The sequence below is a fragment of the Loxodonta africana genome, chromosome 16 (assembly GCF_030014295.1).
Source record: "Loxodonta africana isolate mLoxAfr1 chromosome 16, mLoxAfr1.hap2, whole genome shotgun sequence".
NCBI lineage: Eukaryota > Metazoa > Chordata > Mammalia > Proboscidea > Elephantidae > Loxodonta > Loxodonta africana.
This window is the reverse complement of record NC_087357.1, coordinates 44,313,108-44,335,246: the sequence shown is the minus strand read 5'-3', so window position 1 is coordinate 44,335,246 and position 22,139 is coordinate 44,313,108.

Below are 22,139 nucleotides of genomic sequence, written 5' to 3'. Positions count from 1 at the left end.
GGGAATTGACACCAATATAGTTGAAGAAAAATCAGATAATTAAAAAAATGAAAAAACCCTAAGAATCATGTGGGACTGTATCAAGAAGAATAACTTGCATGTGATTGGAGTTCCAGAACAGGGAGGGATAACAGAAAATACAGAAAGAATAGTTGAAGATCTGTTGGCAGAAAACTTCCCTGACGTCATGAAAGATGAAAGGATATCTATCCAAGATGCTCATCGAACCCCATATAAGATTGATCCAAAAAGAAAATCACCAAGACATATTACCATCAAACTTGCCAAAACCAAAGATAAAGAGAAAATTTTAAAAGCAGCCAGGGATAAAAGAAAGGTCTCCTACAAAGGAGAATCAATAAGAATAAGTTCAGACTACTCAGCAGAAACCATGCAGTCAAGAAGGCAATGGGATGACATATACAGAGCACTGAAGGAGAAAAACTGCCAACCAAGGATCATATACCCAGCAAAACTCTCTCTCAAATATGAAGGTGAAATTAAAACATTTACAGATAAACACAAGCTTAGAGAATTTGCAAAAACCAAACCAAAGCTACAAGAAATACTAAAGGAAATTGGTCAGAAAATCAGTAATATCAGATACCAACACAACACAAAGTCACAGAACAGAACATCCAGATATCAACTCAAATAGGGAAATAACAAAAACAGATTAAGATTAATTTTAAAAAGAAAAAATGCTCAAAACAGGGAATCGTTGAAGTCATTATGTAAAAGATCACAATAATCAAAAAGAGGGACTAAATACAGGAGGCATAGAACTGCCATATGGAGAGGAAAACAAGGCAATATAGGACAATACAAGTTAGGTTTTTACTTAGAAAAATAGGGGTAAATATTAAGATAACCACAAAGAGGTATAACAATTCCATAACTCAAAATAAAAACCAAGAAAAACATAATGACTCAACAAACATAAATTCAACTACCATGAAAATGGGGAACACACACCTTACAAAGAAAAATGTCTCAGCACAAAAAAGTAAGTGGAAAAATGAAATTGTTAACAACACACAAAAAGGCATCAAAATGACAGCACTGAACACATATCTATAATTACGCTGAGTGTAAATTGACTAAATGCACCAATAAAGAGACAGAGAGTTTCAGACTGGATAGAGAAACATGATCCATCTATATGCTGCCTACAAGAGACACACCTTAGACTTAGAGACACAAACAAACTAAAACTCAAAGCATGGAAAAAAATATATCAAGCAAACAATAAGCAAAAAAGAAGAGGAGTAGCAATATTAATTTCTGACAAAATAGACTTTAAAGTTAAATCCACCACAAAGGATAAAGAGGGACACTACATAATGATTAAAGGGACAATTTACCAGGAAGATATAACCATATTAAATATTTATGCACCCAATGACAGGGCTGCAAGATACATAAAACAAACTTTAACAGAACTGAAAAGTGAGATAGACACCTCCAATAATAGGAGACTTCAACACACCACTTTCGGAGAAGGATAGGACTTCCAGTAAGAAGCTCAATAGAGACACGGAAGACCTAATTGCTACAGTCAACCAACTTGACCTCATAGACTTATACAGAACACTCTACGCAACTGCTGCAAAGTATACTTTTTTTTCTAGTGCAGATGGAACATTCTCTAGAATAGACCACATATTAGGTCAAACAAACTTTTGCAGGATCCAAAACATCGAAATATTACAAAGCATCTTCTCAGACCACAAGGCCATAAAAGTGGAAATCAATAACAGAAAAATCAGGTAAAAGAAATCAAATACTTGGAAACTGAACAATACCCTGCTCAAAAAAGACTGGGTTATAGACGACATTAAGGAGGGAATAAAGAAATTCATGGGATGCAACGAGAATGAAAACACTTCCTATCAAAACCTCTGGGACACAGCAAAAGCAGTGCTCAGAGGTCAGTTTATATTGATAAATGCACACATACATAAAGAAGAAAGAGCCAAAATCAGAGAACTGTCCCTACAATTTGAACAAACAGAAAGCGAGCAACAAAAGAATCCATCAGGCACCAGAAGAAAAAAAATAATAAAAATTAGAGCTGAGCTAAGTGAATTAGAGAACAGAAAAACAATTGAAAGAATTAACAAAGCCAAAAGCTGGTTCTTTGAAAAAATTAACAAAATTGATAAACCATTGGCCAGACTGACTAAAGAAATGCAGGAAACAATCCAAAAAAGAAACGAGATGGGCCATATCACAACAGATCAAACTGATATTAAAGGAATCATATCAGATTATTATGAAAAATTGTACTCTAACAAATTTGCAAACCTAGAAGAAATGGGTGAATTCCTAGAAAAACACTACTACCTAAACTAACACAATCAGAAGTAGACAAACTAAATAGACCCATAACAAAAAAAGAGATTGAAAAGGTAATCAAAAAACTCCCAACAAAAAAAAAAGCCCTGGCCCAAATGGCTTCACTGCAGAATTCTACCAAACTTTCAGAGAAGAGTTAACACCACTACTACTAAGGGTATTTCAAAGCCTAGAAAATGATGGAATACTACCTAACTCATTCTATGAAGCCACCATATCCCTGATACCAAACCCAGGTAAAGACACCACAAGAAAAGAAAATTACAGACCTGTATCCCTCATGAACATAGATGCAAAAATCCTCAACAAAATTCTAGCCAATAGAATTCAACAACATATCAAAAAAATAATCCACCACGACCAAATGGGATTTACACCAAGTATGCAAGGTTGGTTTAATATTAGAAAAACCATTAATGTAATCCACCATATAAATAAAACAAAAGACAAAAACCACATGATCTTATCAATTGATGCAGAAAAGGCATTTGACAAAATCCAGCACCCATTTATGATAAAAACCCTCAGCAAAATAGGAATTGAAGGAGAATTCCTCAACATAGTAAAGGGCATCTATACCAAGCCAACAGCCAACATCGTTCTAAATGGAGAGAGCCTGAAAGCATTTCCCTTGAGAACGGGAACCAAACAAGGATGCCCTTTATCACCGCTCTTATTCAACATTGTGCTAGAGGTCCTAGCCAGAGCAATTAGGCTAGACAAAGAAATAAAGGGCATCCGGATTGGCAAGGAAGAAGTAAAATTATCTCTATTTGCAGATGAATACACAGAAATCCCTAAGGAATCCTCCAGAAAACTACTGAAACTAATAGAAGAGTTCGGCAGAGTCTCAGGTTACAAGATAAACATACAAAAATCACTTGGATTCCTCTACATCAACAAAAAGAACACTGAAGAGGAAATCACCAAATCAATACCATTCACAGTAGCCCCCAAGAAGATAAAATACTTAGGAATAAATCTTACCAAAGATGTAAAAGACCTATACACAGAAAACTACAAAGTACTAGTGCAAGAAACTAAAAGGGTCCTACGTAAGTGGAAAAACATACCTTGCTCATGGATAGGAAGACTTAACATAGTAAAAATGACTATTCTGCTAAAAGCCATCTATACATACAATGCACTTCCGATCCAAATTCCAATGACATTTTTTAACGTGATGGAGAAACAAATCACCAACTTCATATGGAAGGGAAAGAAGCCCTGGTTAAGTAAAGCATTACTAAAAAAGAAGAAAGTGGAAGGTCTCACTCTACCTGATTTTAGAACCTATTATACAGCCACAGTAGTCAAAACAGCCTGGTACTGGTACAATAACAGGCACATAGACCAATGGAACAGAACTGAGAACCCAGACATAAATCCATCCACGTATGAGTAGCTGATTTTTGACAAAGGCCCAGTGTCAGTTAATTGGGGAAAAGATAGTCTTTTTAACAAATAGTGCTGGCATAACTGGATATCCGTTTGCAAAAAAATGAAACAGGACCCGTACCTCACACCATGCACAAAAACTAATTCCAAGTGGATCAAAGACCTAAACATACAGACTAAAACAATAAAGATCATGGAAGAAAAAAATAGGGAAGTTAGGAGCCGTAATACAAGGCATAAACAGAATACAAAACATTACTAAAAATGACAAAGAGAAACCAGATAACTGGGAGCTCCTAAAAATCAAACACCTGTGCTCATCTAAAGGCTTCACCAAAAGAGTAAAAAGACCACCTACAGATTGAGAAAAAATTTTGAGCTATGACGTCTCTGACCAGCACCTGATCTCTAAAATCTACATGATTCTGTTAAAACTCAACCACAAAAAGACAAACAACCCAATCAAAAATTGGGCAAAGGATATGAACACGCACTTCACTAAAGAAGATATTCAGGCAGCTAACAGATACATGAGAAAATGCTCTCCATCATTAGCCATTAGAGAAATGCAAATTAAAACTACGATGAGATTCCATCTCACTGCAACAAGGCTGGCCTTAATCCAAAAATCAGAAAATAATAAATGTTGGAGAGGCTGCGGAAAGATTGGAACTCTTATACACTGCTGGTGGGAATGTAAAATGGTACAACCACTTTGGAAATCTATCTGGTGTTTTCTTAAAAAGTTAGAAATAGAACTACCATACAACCCAGAAATCCCACTCCTCGGAATATACCCTAGAGAAATAAGAGCCTTCACACAAACAGATATATGCACACTCATGTTTATTGCAGCACTGTTTACAATAGCAAAAAGCTGGAAGCAACCAAGGTGTCCATCAATGGATGTATGGTTAAATAAACTGTGGTATATTCACACAATGGAATACTACTCATTGATAAAAACAGTAATGAATCTGTGAAACATTTCATAACATGGAGGAACCTGGAAGACAGTATGCTGAGTGAAATTAGTCAGATGCAAAAGGACAAATATTGTTAAGACCACTATTACAAGATCTTGAGAAATAGTATAAACTGAGAAGAACACATTCTTTTGTGGTTACGAGAGGGGGAAAGGAGGAAGGGTGGGAGAGGGTTATTTACTGATTAGTTAGTAGATAAGAACTACTTTAGGTGAAGGGAAGGACAATACTCAATACAGGGAAGGTCAGCTCAACTGGACTGGACCAAAAGCAAAGAAGTTTCCAGGATAAATGGAATGCTTCAAAGGTCAGCAGAGCATGGGCGGGGGTTTGGGGACTATGGCTTAAGGAGACTTCTAAGTCAATTGGCAAAATAAATTCTATTAAGAAAACATTCTGCATCCCACTTTGAAGTGTGGCATCTGGGGTCTTAAATGCTAACAAGCGGCCATCTAAGATGCATCAACTGGTCTCAACCCCCCTGTATCAAAGGAGAATGAAGAACACCAAGGTCACACGATAACTATGAGCCCAAGAGACAGAAAGGGCCACATGAACTAGAGACTTACATCATCCTGAGACCAGAAGAACTAGATGGTGCCCGGCCACAACTGATGACTGCCCTGACAGGGAGCACAATAGAGAACCCCTGAGGGAGCAGAAGAACAGTGGGATGCAGACCCCAAATTCTCATAAAAAGACCAGACTTAATGGTCTGACTGAGACTAGAAGAATCCCAGCAGTCATGGTCCTGAAACCTTCTGTTGGCCCAGGACAGGAACCATTCCCGAAGACTACTCATCAGACATGGAAGGGACTGGACAATGGGTTGGAGAGAGATGCTGATGAAGACTGAGCTACTTATATCAGGTGGACACTTGAGACTGTATTGGCATCTCCAGTCTGGAGGGGAGATGGGAGGGTGGAGAGGGTTAGAAACTGGCAAAACGGTCACAAAAGGAGAGAGTGGAAGGAGGGAGCGGGCTGTCTCATTAGGGGGAGAGTAAATGGGAGTATAAGGTGTATATAAGTTTATATGCGACAGACTGACTTGATTTGTAAACTTTCACTTAAAGCACAATAAAAATCATCTAAAAAATAAAAAAAATAGGCAAAGGATATGAACAGACACTTCACCAAAGAAGACATTCAGGCGGTTAACAGACATACGAGGAAATACCCATGATCATCAGACATTAGAGAAATGCAAATCAAAACTACATTGAGATACCATCTTACTCCGACAATACAGGCACTAACCCAAAAAACACAAAATACCAAATGTTAGAGGGGAGATTTTGGGGAGACTGGAACTCTTACGCACTGCTGGTGGGAATGTGAAATGGTACAACCACTTTGGAAAACGATATGCGCTTCCTTAAAAAGCTAGAAATAGAAATACCGTATGATACAGCAATCCTACTCCTAGGAATAGACTCTAGAGAAATGAGAGTCGTCACACGAACAGCCGTATGCACACCCATGTTCATTGCAGCACTATTCACAATAGTAGAAAGATGGAAACAATCTAAATGTCAATCAACAGATGAATGTATAAACAAATGATGGTACATACATACCGTGGAATATTATGCGAAAAACAATGATGAATCTGAGAAACATCTCACAACATGGATGATCTGGGGGGCATTATGCTGAGTGAAATAAGTCAGTCACAAAAGGACAAATATTAAATGAGACTGCTATTATAAGAACTCAAGACAATGTTTACATACAGAAAAAAATTATTTGATCATTGAGAGGGCGGGGGGGAGGAGACATCACTGACTAGATAGTAGACAAGTGTCAACTTTGGTGAAGGGAAAGGCAACACACAATATAGGGGAAGTCAGCACAATTTGACCAAAGCTAAGCCATAGACGTTTCCTAGACACATCCAAACACTTTGAGGGACTGAGTTGCTGGGGCTGGGGCTGAGGCTGGGGACCATAGTCTCGGAGTACATCTTAGTCAATTAGCACAACATAAAGAAAAATGTTCTGCATCCCTCTTTGGTGAGTAGTGTCTGGGGTCTTAAAAGCCTGTGAGTGCTCATCTAAGATACATCTATTGGTCCCATCCTACCTGGAGCAAAGGAGAACGAAGAAAACCAAAGACACAAGAAAAATATTAGCCCAAAGGACTGAAGGACCACATGGACCAGAGCCTCCACCAGCCTGAGCCTAGAAGAACCAGATGGTGTCTAGCTACCACCAACTGCTCTGACAGAGATCACAACAGACTGGCCAGAACTGGAGAAAAATATAGAACAGGATTCAAATTCATTAAAAAAGACCAGACTTACCGGTCCAACGGAAACTGGAGGAAACCATGAGACTATGTCCCCAGGATACTCTGCTAACTCAGAACTGAAACCACTCCCTAAACTCACTTTTCAGACAAAGCTTATGCCCATTGCCGTTGAGACAATTCTGGCTTCTAGTGACCGCATAGGACATAGTAGAACTGCCCCATAGTGTTTCCAAGGAGAGGCTGGTATATGAACTGCTGACCTTTCTGTTAGCAGCCAAGCTCTTAACCACTGTGCCACCAGAGCTCCAGACAAAAATCAGACAGACCTATAAAACACATGTGAGGAATGTGCTTCTTAGTTCAATCAAGTATACGAGACCAAATGGGCAACTCCTGCCCAAAACCAAGACGAGAAGGCAGAAAGGGACAGGAACTGGAGGAATGCACACAGGGAACCAAGGTGGAAAGGGGTAAGGTGCTGTCACATTGCGGGGATTGCAACCAATATCACAAAACTATATGCGTATAACTTTCTGAATGAGAAATTAACTTAAGCTGTAAACTTCCATCTGAAGCAAACACACAGAAAAAAAAACCACTAAAAACATCAATTGAAAGATGTAAAATGCCTCAGGGATAAGGAAACAGATGAAGAGAAAAAAGTAGTAACAAGTATTTTATTATTTTTGCCAAAAATATTTAAACAGACTATTGATTTATAAACTATTAAGATCATTCTTGTTCTGCTCTCCGCTATATAAATAAGGGGCAAGAGCAAACAGAATGTGATATGTTTCAACATCAGGAAAACAGTAGTTTGCAAGATGATGATTTGTTTCTGTGACACAGAAAAATAATGACTTTGATGCTGTTTGAACTGTTTTAATATAATTTAGAGCCTTTTGAAAGTCCATTTTGAGCACATGAATTATTTCCTTATTCAAAAACTCAAAAAATTTGTGCTATTTATCTAGACCACAAGTTATAATTAACCAAAATATATTCATTCAATCATTCTTTAACTGAGTGTTTCAGGCACAACACATTGATCTTAAAAAACACAATGAGAAATCTTGTAAGAAAAATGGTGATGTGATCAGATTTTCATTTTAGAAGACCCTGGGACGTTGTATGGATTGGGGGGACCAAGAGTAGATAGTAAAGACTTATTAGGAGGCACAATAACTCAAGAGCTGATGGTGGAAGAAACTACGGTAGTGGCAGTGGAGATGAAGAGAAGTATATTAATTTGAACTATATTTTGGAAATAATATTAATGTTTTTTTATTATTAATTTGATTTCAGGGTGGGCACAGTAAAATAATAAGGATAATTTTCATTTTGGGGGGCTGAGCAATTAGTTGTAAAATCATGGCATTAATTGGGATGGGCAAGACTTGTATTATTATCCTGACATAATGATTCCATTTATGCCTCTTCCACAGCACAATTGACTCTCCAGTCAGCTGAAACCTATAAATGAAACAGGTAGAAACTTCAAAGGACATCAAGCCTCACTTCCTGGCACTTGATTTTGATCCCAATGAGAGGACACAGGAAAGGCTCTCATGCTTCTGCTCAAACAGACCTTGATTGAATAAGGTCAATTTGGGGCCAGCATTTCCTACAGTGAAAACTACAAGCTGTTACTTTCTTAGGATTATGATAGGGTACTCTATGTTCTCTACTTCCGATTGTATCCCTGCTGGGCTGGCTGAGTATCTGTCTTTGCTTCATAACCACAGGGAACAAATTGACTGCTCAGGTAGCACGAAAAACAGCAAATATAGTGTTCATCCCTCTAAGTGATCTGGAAAATGCATAGATTTCCTTGGAAACTTATTCAGATATATTAGGTTCTATGGCTATGAAGGCATACCCAGACCCATAACATGGAATATATAATCTATGCACGCGGTAAATGGATAGGATTGGAATATTCAGTCATTTGGAACCACAGGACTTCACATGAGCCAAAGATCCATATGTATCTGCTTTACCACTTACCAAATCAAAAAAACCAAACCCATTGCTGTCGAGTCGATCCCAACTCACAGCAACCCCATAGGATAGAGTAGAACTGCCCCCATAGGGTTTCCGAGGATCACCTGGTGGATATGAACTGCTGACCTTTTGGTTAGCAGCCACAGCTTTTAACCAGTACATCACCAGTGTTTCCACCTTACCACTTAGGGGACTGAATAATAACGCAATATTTTTATCTATATCCAGTTCTACTAATTTCTGTGAAGCAAGTACTTCAAGGCGAAACTTGAATCCAGTCACCAGAAACATTCTATTATGAAGAGGTAGATGACCAAAGGGGCTGAAATTGAGAACGGATGAGAAGAGTTGGACAGCAGCAACGCGAAGTGGGGAGAAAGCACTCCGTCTTGATCCAAACCAGCTGGCATTTGAGATTTTATCCAGGAAACAGTTGAAACAATTGGAGAAAATGTTATTGAATACATGTATATGTATATATACACACACAAATACACTTTGTAGGGGGCTGCTTTTTAAAAATCATAGCATCTTTTTTTTATTTGATTTACTTTTTTTTTTTTGGTGAAAATATATACAGCAAAAATACACCATTTAAAAAATTTCTACATGTACAATTCACTGCACTGTTTACATTCTTTCAGTCATGTAACCATTCTTGCTCTCTGTCTTAGTCATCTAGTGCTGCTATAACACAAATACCACAGGTGGATGGCTTTAACAAGTAGAAATTTATTTTCTCACAGTCTACTAGGCTAGAAGTCCAAATTCAGGGTGTCAGCCCCAGAAGAAGTCTTTCTCTCTCTGTCGGCTCTGGAGGAAAGTCCTTCTCATCAATCTTCCCCTGGACTAGGAGCTTCTCCTCACAGGAACCCCAGGTCCAAAGGATGCACTCTGCTCCCACCACTGCTTTCTTGGTAGTATGAGGTCCCCAACTCTCTGCTTGCTTCCCTTTCCCTTTATCTCTTGTAAAATAAAAGGTAGAACAGGACACACCCCAAGGAAACTACCTTTACATTGGATCAGGGATGTGACCTAAGCAAGGGTGTTACAATCCCACCCTAATCCTGTTTAACCCCAGGCAGAGATTATGATTTATAACACATAGGAAAATCATAAAATGTGGGGCAACTACACAATACTGGGAATCATGGCCTAACCAAGTTGACACATATTTTGGGGGGACATAATTCAATCCATGACACTCTCCTTTTCCAAGTTATTCCACCACCATAAACATAAACTCACTGCTCCCTGAGCTTCTCATCTAATCTTTTGAGTTGTTTTTGTCAACCTGATACCACATAGATAATTTTTTAAAAGAGCACAATGCTCAACATAGGCATACTTTACTGATCAAGCTAAATTATTGTTTGGTTTGATCGTTTACTTGCCCTACTATTAAAATAAAAAAAGTATCAGCCTTCTGAAGAATAAATTAGTATGTCAGAACCAAACCAGAAACCCAGATTCAGACTCAGGAAGGTTTCATTCCTCTCACTAACAGCATTAAAATGGTCATTTACCGTCAAGGTCTTTTTCGACTTCTCCATTACACTTGCCTGGACCAAGTTAAGGAAATTAACTGTTTCGTGTAAATGAATCATTTTCCTCTCAGCTTGTGTGAGGATATGTGTATGTGTCTTCCCCAAAGGGTTTATATGACAAAAAGCTTTCCAGGAACTTTCAAGGAGGTCATGAGAGAACGGAATAGAAAATATTTTCATTATGAGGAAAGGTTTCTGAGGTTGAATAAATGAGAATATTTTAATAGAGAGAAATGAAGGAACATTCCAGCTGTGAGGAGAAACCTCATGTGGGAGGGCTTTCACAATATTTGTATTTATATTCAATATAGTCTAACAAGGAAAAAAGCAGAACATAAACACCACTGACACTCCAAACTTCCCACACATTTTCCCAATTTCTTTAAATTTGAGAATGTGCAAGCTCCTATCACAGTTAATTCTTCAGGAACTATCAATAACTTGATCAGCTGCAAGCATAATCTATCTGGTTTTAAATAACAAACAAAAAAAAACAAACATTTCTTTCTCTCTAAGTAATGTCCGTGAAAATACTCTAAGTATCTTATTAAAGTGATTTAAATTCTAGCATAGCCTTCAAATTAGAAATTAAAAAATAGGTCAGGCATACTTCAACTACATAAACATTTTCTTGCATTGTTCATGCTTCATTTATGTAAGTATATTCTCAGAAATCCTCAGGCTTGTCTCACACAGGCAGCTCATTTTATCTCAATTACCAGGAAATGAACAGAAAACTTCCTTTCTGAATTTTAAAACTATGGCATTAAGCCGGGAAAAGTAGACTTTTCCCCCACCCACGAAAAGGAGCATCCCCGAAACGTCTATGAATTGCCTATGAAATGAGCCTGTCAATCTATTTTTCTTTGTTCAAATTTCTTATTCCTTTGGGTCAGAAACCAATGACCATCACAGACTTGTTGGAATCCGCTCTGGGATAAGAGAGCAGTTTTCATTTGTTTTAACAGTGTGCTAAGTCCTATGTTGAAGAGCACTCGGTGTGTAGGTCTTCCGGGGATACTTCAGTATCCAAATTTGACAGGTAGTAATTCCTCGGAGTCAGCTGTCCTGCCAACACACATAAAGGCTGTACTATTTTCCCGACCACTTTGTTTGCATTCTTGAGCTCTTAAGTCTTCCAGAGGTTGTAGCTCACATCAGGCACATTTGTCAGTATAGGGTAATTGTCTCTCTCCACCCTTTTTCATTGTCTATATCTCCATTCTGGAATTTACCAGAAGAAACACCAGTACCTCTGGGCTTATTCGAGCTGCCCAAAATCCTGCCCCACATCCTACCTACTGCCCTGAATCATATTAACAGTATTCTTCAGGACTCAGACTCAAATCAGGACCTACTCAGACAAATATAACCAATTAATATATTGTGATACTAATGATTGACAGTAGAATAATGAGCCATGTCAACACCACAGCGTTTCCCAGGACCTCCATATGAGTCCATTCTGTTGTCTATCAAGCTGTTCATCATAATCAAGGCACACTAGAACACGAATGTAAACAAACAACACTCGTGCCACAATTCCTTCCCTCCTGTCCATGACAGACATTGATAGTTGGTGAACAACACTTTCCTAAGGACTAGATAAAACCTCAAAATCCTTTGAAGCACCCTACTATAGCCAATATCAATTTGTATTAGTTATTTATTGCTGTACAACAAGTTACTCTAAAATTTAATGACTTAAAACAACAAATTTGTTATCTTTTTGTGTATGAGGTATATGGACATGGCTTAGCTGGGCTCCTCTGGTTTAAGATCTCTCTCATGGCTGCAATCAAGGCATTGCCCAGAACTGCAGTCATCACAAAGCTCACTTATGCGGCTATTGGCAAACCTCAGGTCCTTCTTGGCTATTGGCCAGAGATATGAGGTTCTCATCATGGGAGCCTCTCCATAGGAGAGCTCACTACGTAATTCTTGAATTCCCTCCAAACCCAAAAGCAAACCCACTGCCGTTGAGTTGATTCCGACTCATAGCGACCCTATAGGACAGAGTAGAGCTACCCCATAGAGTTTCCAAGGAGCACCTGGTAGATTCGAACGGCCGACCCTTTGGTTAGCAGCCGTAGCACTTAACCACTACACCACCAGGGTTTCCTGAATTCCCTCAGAGCTAGCAAAAGAGAGGGAGGAAGAGAGAGAGAAGCAATAGTCCCAATGTAATCTAATCTCAAAAGTGACGTTGCATTATTTTTGCCACATTATATTCATTAGAACCGAGTCGCAATCCCCAGTCCACATTCAAGGCGAGAGGATTACACAAAGACATAAGTGCCAAGAGGCAGGGATCATAGGGGGCCATCTTAAAGACTGCCTACCACACCGTGTATCACTTAATCAGATTGCACATGCAAGGTGGAACTCACTTTTCCCACTCCACAAATTCAATAAGCACACTAAATAATTCCAACTGAAGTCATGAAAAACTTAGTTCAGTAAATAAGCAAAAATCTAAAATAATACTCTTTCTTGAAGCCATTAGTTTATACGGATTCATTTTAGCTTCTTTTAAAAATGGACCACCTAACTCTATCAATTTCTTTCAGAGTTCCAGAAAAGCAATACCAGGTCTGCAATCGAGTTTCCTCTTGTAAGTAATATTTACATGTTTTTGATAACAATAATAGAGTAAATAGTCATTTAGAAAGTTTGTAAAACCTGGAATAGTAAAATAAAAATAAAATTTACCTGTAATTCTACCATTCATAAATAATTACATTTAACTGTTTAGCTTTTTTTAAAAAAAATTAGTATACATGTGTGTTGGGACAAATGGAAGTGCACTGATGGTGCAGTGGTTTAAATGTTCAGCTGCTAAAAGGTCAGTGGTTCAAACCCATCCGCTGCTCTGCAGGAAAAAGATGTGGCAGTAGGCTTCCATAAAGATTTATAGGCTTGAAACCCATATGGGGCAGTTTTACCCTGTCTTATAGGGTTACTATGAGTGGGAATCAACTCAATGACGGTGAGTTTGGTTTGGTTTTGGAAGAAATGGTTAAGCACTCCACTACTAACCAAAAAGTTGGCAGCTTGAACCCACCCAGAGGCTCCTTGAGTGAAAGGCCTGGAAATCTGATCCCAAAAGGTCACAACCTTGCAAACCTGATGGAGCACAACTCCACTCTGCACACGTGGGGTCACCATGAGTCGGAATTGACTTGATGACAGCAGGTGTTTTTCTTTTATTCTACATTTATTTCACATTTGGTTGTGAACAATTTAGCATTTAGCCAAGAAGAAAATAAAACTAGAATTTTTACTTTGCGAAGTACATCTAAAGATGGTATGTTCACTTGTAAGCGTATAACATGGAAACCCTGGTGGCATAGTGGTCAAGCGCTACTTGTAGGGAAAGGCTGTAAAATCCATTTGGGTTATAACATAATATGGGATTGGGACGACTTTTTATTACTTGTAAAATATCTGAAACTGCCATGATAATGGTTTAGCACTAAACGAAACCCCAAGTGGAAGAAATAATATCATTTATCTGCTTAACTAGATTAAATGTTATAACAGTAATTATCAGCCTTTTTTTTTAAGGAGAAGATATTACAAATCAACAATTGTTGTTTTGAGTTCAGCTTTCTTTTACCTTTGTTTAATATATTCATTTTTTTTCTGTTTACCGCATTTCCAGAAGTCATTGTTCTCAGTATTAACAGTGACTCATATGAGAGAACCTTTTTTTTTTTTCATATGAGAGAATCTTTTTGCCCCTTTCATAATTTTGGAGGTTTGGGTTTGCAGAAAAACTTTAAAAAGATATTTTATTCCTATAATCTTTAGATATTTTAATATTTTAACTTTAACAAATTAAAGTTAAAATATACACCTCATTAGGTCATTGGCAAGACTGAGTGAGATGATGTTAACAAAGGGCTGGCACATAGCAAACCCTCAATAATGGTCACACGTTGAAAGGGAGAGCCTGGGCGAATCAATCTCTCTGAGCTGCACTTTCCCTAGAGGTTAATGTACAAAACAGGAAGAGATGGCCTCACATAAACTTTAACTTTCAGGGAACTATGTAAAGAGGGGTGGAAAGAAGAGGACACATGCTTTAGAGCAAGATGAATAAATGACAGGAAAAAATCTTTTTTGAATTACATTTGGTCCATATTTGCTTCTTTAATGGTTTGTAGAACATTTCAAAAGGTTGTAAAAAATGAATAACTTTTGTTGCAGTCATCTGAAGTTTGGCTTAGGAAATTCCTTCAGACTCTCTATTCCTTCTTGTGCATCAGCTCCCCTCAATCTTAGTTCCATCTGTGATCCAACTTTGCTTAAGTTGGTTATTGTGGCAGAGATGGCTAGCTGTTTCCCTCAGATTCACGCTCTCCTTCTACTGTGTAGAGCCGTTGTCACAAAAAGGCTGTCCAGCCAGGGACTGTATTTCCCAGGCATGTAAATGAAGTCCTGTAACTAGTTCTGACCAGGGACAGATTACCCAATAAGCAAGGTAACATGTGATTAGGGTATCAACAAAACAGGGGCACAAGTTGTCCAAAGACCCATGCATACCAAACAGACAGAACATAAGAAAAAGTGAGTGCTGCAGTGGAAGAGAACTGACAGGGCACTAAATAAAACTGATACCAGCTTCCATGCATGAGATTGTGCCAGCCAGAAGCAAAGTTCACGCAGGGTCATGAGGGTGCTCACATGCAAGGTTGTTTTAGCTATGAGATCCCTACTACTTCAATACCTTCTTTGACATCTGTCTCCTATAGTCCCCTCCTGTGTAATTGAAATTCCTTTATCTTGGTGGATCTCTTGGGTGTATTTCTTTCTAATAAACAAGAGGTGGGGTGGGCTGTCAAGTCTAACTCTTATTACACTCACCCAATATGCAACTGGATCCGACATGAGCGGTTACTGGGCAAGGATGGATTATATTAATAGAAACGGATCTCTGATCCATTTTGAGATAGCCATCTTGTATACCTACATTTGCTGATCTAGCAAGTCTAGTTAGGAGGGCCAGTAAGAAGTGGTGCTATTGTAACATTGATTATGTTTGTATCACCAAATATGGGAGTTGAAGAATTCCACAGAGAAATGAAATACACATTTCATAAATTTTGCATATGATAACAATTGTATTTTCCTTTTCATTTTGGACCAACCTGGTATAACCTCATATGCAGTTGTCTTTCATCAACCACATAAGAACATGCCAGTGACACTATAATTACATGACTTATGACGAATCTGGTCTTGTTCTACACAAAGTGAGCAAAAACATGTCTTCAGATTAAGCATACACTTGTATTTGTACCATGTTCTTTGTGCTCGCTCTCGCCCCTGTATCAGCAGTAGACAATGAACTGTGAAGATACAGCATCAAATGATGGAAAGTAGGTGCACAAGCTTTAAGTATTATTTCAAGACAAAAAACACACGTGTAGATCTGCAAAGGGTCTCCCAACAAACATCATCTGACAGACAAACGAAATTATTTCCTACTGCCTTGTACTATTTCTTTTGACTATCTCAGATCTGAAGAACAAAATTACAAGTTCCAAATCAATTTTTTTAGTTATTGATTTTCAAATATAAATTTTTGTGGAAAGGTCCAAATTTGAATGTAAATTTTATTTTATAAATTTTACTTGTTCTATGAATTTTATTTATTATCAAGTATTCAAATTTATTTGCTATGTCGGAACCAAATTTAAAAAGTAACATAATTTTATATCCAAGTAAAATAAAATGGCAACAACTAAGTGAAGTATAAAAACAAAAGCTGGCAGAAGATAAAAAGAAAAGGATTTGTGAATCCCTAAAGACTATTCCAAAATTAACTTCCTTTTTAAAATGTAACAGATCATAAGAGACTTCTCCCATTGAACGCTCAAGTTTAATAGGTACAAATCACTGTACTATCACCACTAGTGCTAAAATTACTAATAGCAATATGAATATAACAAAATTTGTTCCAAATTCTTCAACCATTCTTTGCTGTAGTAAACAAACTAAAAATCGTGTCGAAAGTGAAACTATTTTAGAATCTGAAATTGTGGCATCCACAGACAATTAAGTAACAGAAATACAGATCCTGTTTCGTGGAATAATTTTTTTCCTAATGATGAATCAAAAGAGGGCCAAGTGCCTAATACATGGCATAAACAGAATATAAAACATTACTAACAATGCACAAACACCAGAAGAGAAACTAGATAACTAAAAAAAAGAGCTCCTAAAAATCAAATACTTATGCTTATCCAAAGACTTAACCAAAGGAATAAAAAGACTGGGAAAAAAATTTTGGCTGTGACAAATGCAATCTGTGCCTACTTTCTGAAATCTACTAGATACTGCAAAACCTCAACAACAGAAAGAAAAATAACCCAATTTAAAAATGGGCAAAAGATATGAATAGGCACTTCACCAAAGAAAACAACAAGTGGCTAACAGATACATGAGGAAATGCTCACAATCATTAGTCATTGCAATCAAAACTACAATGAGATACCATCTCACCCCAACAAGGCTGGCACTAACCCAAAAAACACAAAGTAATAAAAGTTGGAGAGGTTGTGGAGAGACTGGAACACTTACAGTGCTGGTGGGAATGTAAAATGGTACCACCACTTTGGAAATCGATTTGACTCTTCCTTAGAAAGCTAGAAATAGAAATACCAGACAATCCAGCAATCCCACTCCTTGGAATATACCCTAGAGAAATAAGAGCATTCACACAAATAGATATATGCATACCCATATTCACTGCAGCATTATTCGCAATAGGAAAAAGATGGAAACAACCTAGGTGCCCATCAATGGGTGAATGGATAAAAAAAAAATTATGGTATATTCACACAATGGAATACTATGCAATGATAAAGAACAACGATGAATATGTGGAAGATTTCATAATATGGATGAATCTGGAAGACATTATGCTGAGTGAAATGATTCAGTTGCAAAAGGACAAATATTGTATGAGACCACTATTATAAGATCTCAAGAAAAGGATTAAACACAGAAGAAAACGTTCTTTGATGGTTACGAGTGTGGCGTAGGAGATAGAGGGGTATTCACTAACTAGATAGTAGACGAGAATTATTGTTGGTGAAGGGAAGGACAACACACAATACAGGGAAAGTCAGCACAACTGGACTAAACCAAAAGCTGGGAAGTTTCCTGAATACAACCAAACACTTTGAGGGACAGAGTAGCAGGGGTGGGGGTCTGGGGACCATGGTTGGCATAACAATTGGCATAACAAAGTTTATTAAGAAAATGTTCTGCATCCCACTTTGGTGAGTGGCATCTGGGGTCTTAAAAGCTAGCAAGCGGCCAGCTAAGAGGCATCAACTGGTCCCAATCCACCTGGAGCAAAGGAGAACGAAGAACACCAAAGACATAAGGAAAATAAGAGCTCAAGAGACAGAAAGGGCCACATAAACCAGAGACTCCATCAGCCTAAGACCAGAACTAGATGGTGCCCAGCTACCACCAATGACCACCCTGACAGGTAGCACAACAAATAGTCCCTGATGGAGCAGGAGAAAAGTGGGGTGCAGAAGTCAAATGGTCCCCAGACTCTCTGTTAGCCCAGAAATAAAAACATTTCCGAAGCCAACTCTTCAGACAAAGATTAGACTGGGCTATAACACATAAAATGATACTGGTGAAGAGTGTGCTTCTTAGCTCAAGTAGATACATAAGAATAAATAGCTCCTGTCTGGAGGTGGTGTGAGAAGGCACAAGGGAAAAGGAGCTGACTGAATGGACATGGGAAATACAGGGTGGAGAGAAGGAGTGTGCTGTCACATTGTAGGGAGAGCAACCAGGGTTACATAACAATGTGTGTATAAGTTTTTGTACGAGAAACTGACTTGACTTGTAAACTTTCACTTAAAGCACAATAAAGTAATAATAATAAAAATAAAAGAGGACCAAGTGATTGTCAGCATCACAGTGGGCCATCTGAAAATGCATGTTGAAAATTTCTGGATGGTAAACAAAGCTCCGTAGCCAGAATATATTTCTAGGGTGCAAAGCTAATTGTGAAAATTATAAGAGGGAAGGGCTGCTGTATTCTCCATCAGTCAGCTCTGTATATTGTTTTGTTTGCAGACTGTAACTAAATCACTTAATTCTCGATTTGCTACAGATGGATTTAGCAATTGGCACAGCTCAAATATGACTGATAAACATGAAAGCATTTCAATTCACTGAGATTGTATGTTGTCATATTTAAATCGAAAACGTGTTTTTGTTGTAATTCATGAACTGGAAACACAACTTAATGAAGAATGTAGGTATTGGAAAGCCATTTTGCAACATGTTGTTGCTGTCATTACAGCAATCACTGAATATGGACTATCTTTTCAAGGTACAAATGAAGTGTTTGGGTCCCTCCAAAAGTAAATTGTTTTGGTTTTCTTGTTGCTCAGTTTGATCCAATGTTAACAGGTCACATCGCAAATGGTAACACAGGAAAGGGCAACTCATTGTATATGTCTAAAACAACATGTGAAGAATTGATAAACTTAATAAGTGATAAAGTTCAATTAACTGTTTTCAGTGAAATAAGTGTAGCTCGATATTTCAGTTTGTCTGTATATTCCACTCCTGATCTTTCTAATACAGATCAGCTAAGTATTGTTTTAAGATACTGTCATGAATTGAATTGTATCCCCTCAAAATGTGTGTCAACTTGGTTGGGCCATTACTTCCAGTATTGTGTGGTTGTCCACCATTTTGTCATCTGGTGTGATTTTCCTACGTGTTACAAATCCTACTTCTATGATGTCAATGAGGTAGGATTAGAAGCAGTTGTTAATGGGGCAGGACTCAATCTACAAAATTAGGTGTGCCTTAAGTCAATCCCTTCTAAGATATAAAAGAGAGAAGCCAGCAGAGAGATAGGGACCTCTTACCACCAAGAAACAAGAGCCAGGAGAATAGTGCATCCTTTAGACCCGGGATGCCTGCACTGAGAAGCTCCTCAACCAGGGAAGACTGATGACAAGGACTTTCCTCTAGAGCTGACAGAGACAGAAAGCCTTCACTTGGAGCTGGTACCCTGAATTCAGACTTTGGAGTGTGAGAGAATAAATTTCTCTCCTAGGCTGTGAGAAAATAAATTTCTCTTTGTTAAAGCTATCCACTTGTGGTATTTCTGTTATAGTAGCATTAGATAACAATGACAGATAAGAATCTCCAACAGATGGAAAACCTGTCAAGCAATTTATCACATTTATTAGCTTAAAAAGTCCTATAGGTGAAGAAATTACAAATCAAGTCCTTTACTATTTCTGTGAAGTTTGCATATTTTATTTTTCTAAGCGCAGAGGCCAGTCCTATGATAATGCTGCTAATTACATCAGGGCATTATAAAGGCATGCAAAAGAAAAATTTAGAACATAATGACTATGCCATTTGCATACCATCTGCTGTGTATTCACTTAAACTTGGAGGATGTAGAACAATAGATTGTTGTCTGGAAAGAGCTTATTTTTTTTTCCTACTGTTGAGTTACTCTACACATTTTTTTCTGCCTCTGCTTACTGATGGCTAGTTCTCAAAACATATTTAGGCAATGATAGAGTATTAAAATGTCTTTCTAATACAAGTTGGGAAATGCATGCTGCAGTAACAAGTGCAATCCTGGAATCATGCACTAGATGCCTTAGAAAATATTGCTGAATAAAAAAAAAAAAAAACCTATTGCCGTCTATTCATATACCAGACACAAAAAGGAGATACCAAAAGAGAAGCTGAAAACATTGCTAACAAAATGCAAACACTAGAATACGTATTTATGTTGGTTATGTGGAACAACGTATTGCAGCATCTTCATCAAATGAGTAAAGCTCTCCAAGATTCGGAAGTAAATTTAAAGATATGCACAGACCTCTACCAGTCATTAACAGGGGATTTACAGAATTTAAGAAATTTTAAAAACACAACAACAACAAAAAAACACTGCCAAATACTGATTATCAAGCAGTTCGCCATCACAGAAACAATAGAAAGAAACAAGTAAATGACAGGAGTGCTCCGGAAGTATTGAGTGCCCGAGAGCAGTTTCACGTAACCACATCATACTACACACTTGAATCATAATTGACACACTTGAATTTTGCATGAAAAGAAGGGCGAAAGTGTATGAAGTTCTTTCAAATAGATTTTCTTTCTTAAACAATGTGACTATACCTGATGAAGAATGCATGCATCCAAGAAATTAGTGTGAGCTTATCTTGATGACTTAAATACAAGACTTTATGGAGAAGTGCAACAATTTCATTCTTACATGAGAACTAAGTTTACAAATTCAGGAAAGACATTTTATTCGTGTACAAATGTATGTTTCCATAATAGAAGATAAAATACAATACTTATTTCCCAATGTTGAAATTGCTTTATACGTGTTCCTAACTTTAATGATTACAAACTACACAACAACATGCTCATTTTCATCCCTAAAGAGACTCAAAAATCTTCAGCGTACGATTCAAGAAAGACTCGATTCATTATCCTTATTATGTATGCAAGTAGATATTGTCTAGCAGCTTAATTGTAATGAAATCATTGAAGAATTTGTATGAGCAAAGAATAGAAAGAAATGCTTTTAATTATAAAATGTTAGAGTTGAAAGTTCTATCCAAAAATAAAATACAGTAATTTGATCATTACATCTTCTTTTATGGTATCTTTTCATTTGTTCATTTGTAATTATAACATTTCTTATGAAACAAGCATCAAAATTAAAGTATGAGCCATTTAAAGCAAAATTGGTGAAAGTCAATTTTTTGTTGTGAGAGAGCAACAGAGTTTTACATTGATTGTTAAAACAACTGAGTCCACTGACTCATTTTCTTTGTTGTAGAATATACGGAATATTATTTTTGTAGAAAATGTGGTATTTAGTAAAAATCTTAGTACCCCACATCTACTAAAAATTTTATAATCCAGTTTGTCTCATCCCACTGAGGGTGGCATACACCACTTTTGTGTTGTTGTTGTTGTTAGGTGCTGCCAAGTCAGTTCCTACTCATAGTGACCCTGTGTACAACAGAGTGAAACACTGCCTGGTCCTGCATCATCCTCACAGTAAACAATAAAAGCATCTTTCTACCGTCATTTCTCAGAGCAAATGTAAGTCACACACCATACAAGCCATAATATTATAGTTGCATTTAAAAAGAAGTTACTCATGGATAGCTTAATCCTGCCCTGGTTCTGACAGTGGAATGTAAGAATTAGTGTGAGTCACACCTGGGTTGGGATGCGCCTCTTTCCCCATCTGCTGGCTAAAAGAAAAAGCAAAGCCAAAGCAGAAGACAGAACAAGTCTGGACCTTTGAATTATTATATGGAAGCCCACCTGCCAAACACAGACACTGAGCTGTCATTTGAGTGAGAAGTAACTTTACATTGTGTTATATCACATAAATGTGGAAACTTGTTTGTTGCAGCATCTGCCATTATACTAATAATTACCCAGCTACACAGACTACCTTGGTACTGACCTGGAAACATAATAGGACCTTGCCTTTATTAATTACCTCTCAGCTGACATACTCAATCTGTGGGTACTTGGAACTGTACAC